The sequence below is a fragment of the Rhodamnia argentea genome, chromosome 2 (assembly GCF_020921035.1).
Source record: "Rhodamnia argentea isolate NSW1041297 chromosome 2, ASM2092103v1, whole genome shotgun sequence".
NCBI classification, from domain to species: domain Eukaryota; kingdom Viridiplantae; phylum Streptophyta; class Magnoliopsida; order Myrtales; family Myrtaceae; genus Rhodamnia; species Rhodamnia argentea.
The window spans coordinates 26956136-26960927 of record NC_063151.1 but is presented as its reverse complement, the minus strand read 5'-3'; positions in this window follow the sequence as shown (position 1 = coordinate 26960927).

The window sequence follows — 4792 nt, the reverse complement described above, 5'->3', positions numbered from 1 at the left end:
GGCTAAATAAAGCTTTCCTTTTGCTTTTTCATTGTTGGTGGGATCGTGGGGCGTTCTCCCGTACTGGATTAGTTATGTCCACAAAGAGAAGTAAAGAGGGATTAAGGTTTTTATTTTTCAACCCTTTGGCGGTATGTAGCTTTGACAAAATTCACCCTTGGACTTTTATTTATCCCAAAACCTTTGAAATCATTCGAAATACTCAAATACTAACATGCCGAGTTGAACATTTATAGCGGGTTTTCAAATGACATTTCAAAGTTTTGAAGGAAGGTGATGAATACTGGCAAAGTTTTATGGGAAAATTATCAAAAAAGTTTTAAACCTATTGCACTTTTGCTAATTGAGTCCTAAACCTTTTCACGCTTTGCCAACTGGGTCCAAAACCTTTCAATTTCGCCAATTGAGTCCTTCAAAACTTTGAAGGAAAGTGCTAAATACTAACGAAGTTTTATACAGCTTGTTCTCCCTTTCAAATGACTAAAATAGAGAAAATTGTGGGGATAACTGACATTGTAATGCAGATACCTCTCTCTGTGAATAATCGGCGTCCATGATAATGAAAGCAACATTTCTTAATCACACAATCTTGTCCAATAAAGCTCAGCTTCCCAACTCTTGCAAAAGGCCAAGGAATTTCAAGGAGGGTCTTCTATTTAATAGGGATGGAGTCATGATTACTCCCAACTAACGCACAATTTAATCAGACCCCAAAGGAAAAGGGAGGAGAAGAAGAAGAAAAAAGAAAGATACGGTCCTAATTTGATTGATCTACTTTCTAAGGAACAATCTACAATCTCTAAAGCACTTATTAGATGCATTACACGACAATCATAGCATTCTCGAGTTTAATTGCTTATCAAATGCCCTTGGGATTGGGTGGTGTTCTCAATAGTCGATCCGATTAAAGACAAGTCATCCATGTAAAACTGGAGAACTCACTAAAAAAATTATCTTTCGAGATCCACATAACTGCTCACGATGTTAGATCTCAACGGTTTTTGCCACTCGAACCGATCTTTGGACTAGCGCGGAGGAGTTTGCTAATAAGCTACTCCACTTCTGGAATAGGCTACAAAAAAACTTGGGCACTTTCCAGGAAAAAAGGAAGAAAGGAAGCAGCATTTAATGCATGAAATGTGGCACGACCCCTGACAGTGATCACCCGAATTATGAACCTTTGAAAATCATTGATCTGATCCCGACATCACGTAGCTTCTTCTACATTTCCAAGATTGGATTATGATCACCCATAAACCCTATTCAAAAGCACCGAAATAATTATCTAAAAAGTCCTAAATTTATTGTAGGACGGCCAATTTAATCCTAAACTTTACAATGTGCCAAATTAGTCGTAAGCCTTCGCCAATTATCAAATATAAATTTAAAATTAAATTGATATAATTTCAAAAGATTTAAGATATTTTCGCATCGCTTGCAATAATCCAATTAGTTCCCCAGCTAAAAAAACAAGTACGAAACTCACATTGATTCTGTTCCCTATGGGTACAGTCAAACCCTAATCACATCCTTGTCATCGCTGTCAACAGCGTGATGGTTCTCATCAACGTCAATTCTAGATTTTTGGGAGGACCACGCAACAAAGAGCATCCGCAAACAGAAACACGCTAATGGAATGGTTCGTTTCCTCCTCGTCCTCCTTTTTTCTCTCTTCTTCCATGGCTTGGGAACATTTATGAATGCACTGAACTAACCCTGCATTTTCCATTATGAACAGCTTGTGACTTTCGTCTCGTCACTTCTCTTGTCCTTCCATTTTCGTTCCTAATTTAGAAGGCCCTGATTTAGAAATTGCATGCATCGCACGTTTCACCTCCTTGCGATTTTTTTGATGGTGATTAATCACGACAGAACTTTAATGCTACATGAAGTAATTTTCGCCATCATTGTATTCACATTCCATCAGGAGGGTTTTTAAGCACCTGAGGTCATGTTGATGTGGAATTGACATGGCTGTGTATTGTAGTTTAAGTTTTGGTGAAAGGACATAAAGAATAATCAAATAAGATTTGAAGAAACTTTATCGAGAATATGACTTTCAAGATGTTCTGTGTATATAAACAAGCAAGATGTTAGAGGATCACACGGTAATTTTTTCATAGAGATGACGTTTAATTTTCATTGCATAAGTTGTGCCTATTAATTAGGAATAATAACACAAAAAGTCCCTGGACTTTGACCCAACGTGCAATGTGGTTCATGAACTTTTCATTTGTTCAATGCAGTCCATGAACTTTATCTTCATGTCCAATGTCGTCCTTAAACTCTTAACTTGTTCAATGCGGTTTCTAAATTTTTTGCTTATGTTCAATCCAATCCCCAAGCTATATGAAATTGTTGAATATTGTCCCCGAACTTGAATTAATTGAAGGACAATATTAAACATTTTCATATAGTCGGAAACTAAATTAAACTTGTACCAAAAGTTCATGGATTACATTAAACAAATTTCTAGCTTAGGGACAATAGTGCACATTGAGCTAAAGCTCAGGAGCTACATTAAACAAATGAAAAGTTCATGGACCATTCTCTTTCGTAACATGCATTCCCATCCGTATCACAACCGATTCAATAAGCTACGTGTCCGGTGCACGGAGAATTGCCTTTCACATTAGGTCAAAGTTCATGGACCATTTATCCCATTTTTTCTATTAATTACTATGGCTTCTCATCCTACTAAACCAATGGATAATACAAAGGAAGGAAAAAGCAAGCCTCTCCTGAATGTCTTCTCATCACTGCATAATGCATAACTCAAAGAGAAAATTTGATGAGTAGAAGTACAAGAATGAAAGAGCCATTAATGTTATCACCTTAGGGCGCGCATGGTAACACTTTCGCTTCGGAAATCAATTTCTAGCCAGAAGTTGATTTTTCTACTTCTATTCCAAAAGTTATTTATGATTAGAGAAATTAGTTTGGTAACGGTTGAAAATTTCTACTTCTGAAATATTATTAACACAAAATATTATATGAAAAATTATTATCGACGGCCAAAAAATTTCTACTTCATTTTTGAACTTTTTAAATTTCTTTAAAAACAATTATTATTTAAATATTATTTAATTTAAAAAAATGAAAATTTATTATTTATTACTCCGGCGACTAGAGACGGGGACTCGGCGGCGGTGGCTAGTGCGGTGGTCAATGGTTGGCGGCGGTCACGCCCGGTGAAGATTGGCGGTTGGCCGTGATTGCGATCGGCGAAGGTTGGCAATGGGTGATGGTTGGTGGCGGTGGTGGCGGCGATGGGCGGTGGTCGGCGGAGGTTGGCGATGGTTGGCTACCCGGAATGGTCGATGGGTGGTGGCCGGCGGAGGTCTGCGGTGGGCGAGGCGGGCGATGGTCGGCGGTGGTCGTGGGCAACGGTTCGCGGCGGCGGAGGTTGGCGGATGTGGATGTGATCAAAAAGAGGGTGATGGCATAATAAAAAGATGCTGAGGGGAGAAGTTCTTCTTGAGTTGGAGAAGCTATTTTTTTTAACTTCTCAAATTTGTGGAAAAATAACTAACTTTAGAAGTATAACTTTTTTTCAGAAGTAAAAATTCTGAAATTTTTTTTTACCAAACGAATTTCCATTTCAGAAATACTTTAGGAGCAGAAATCCACTTATGGAAGTGTTATCATGCGCACCATTAACTTCATTATCACATAATCATATGCAAAAAGCCGTGCCCAACGAAAAAGATTGACAGTATTAGTTTAGTCATCATAAAAACACATATTGAAAGCCATGCATGACATGGGCATGACACTAGCTTAGCTTATGAGGCAACAATAGCATTAAATGTGATCAGGGATAATCATCTTGACTTTTAGAATTGAATTTTCATTCGTTTTATTTTCCCATATTTGTTTTCTAGTACATGCTTTTTCTGTCTGCTGTAGGGGAAAGACGTGCCAAAACGTTCACAGGTTGATGATGAAATTTCATGGAACGATCATGTGTTCAGCTGAGTCGTTTAGCTGAGTCGTTTAGCTAATTAAAGAAGTGCAATTAAGTCCTTTTAAGTGCAGTTTGATGAACCAGAAGACGATATTGAAGTCACAAGTTCTCCAAATGAGTGATTAGACTCTCTTTCTCCCTGCAAAACCAACACCAACAGGGGTAAAGAGTTTCTTAGTTTTGCTCAAACGGAAACCATGGTTTTCATCTCGGCGGTTGTGTCATTAAAAGTTAAGAGCTCCAAGCATAACTAACGGACACACTTGTGGAAGCATAATCACCTTGACTTGTGAAAAATGATACTTTTAGACATTGCTGAATGATACTTTTAGACATTTCATCAGCGATTCATCAAAATATCAATACACCGCAGAGGTATCTTTACAAGCTATCACTAAATCCTGCGAGATGAGTCGATTGTTAAGTCCGATATATTAATAAGTTTCCGGTGTGTGTAAACTTGGAATAGTTTATCATGTTTTCTATACTTCGACTAAATTCCAAAATATCATCCTATAGGAAAAAAGAAGCAAGTTAGAGATGGTCCCATGATGCCTGTATGCACCCCATCTCTAGCCCTAGCTCCGGCTCAATTCAGTATTGAATTTGCAGGGCATTCTCAAAGGTCGATCACACCTTGATTTTTGATGGCCAATCCTATGTAAAATGACAATGAAGAGTAGATTTTGACACGTGTAGTGGAGCCATCCTACGTGGCACATGTAAGTTTTTTTTTTTTTTTTGGGTCGAATGGCACATGTAAGTTCACCTCTTTCTTTTTTTCACCCCCTCCCTCCAACAAAAGTCTCCAAATCTTGGGCCACC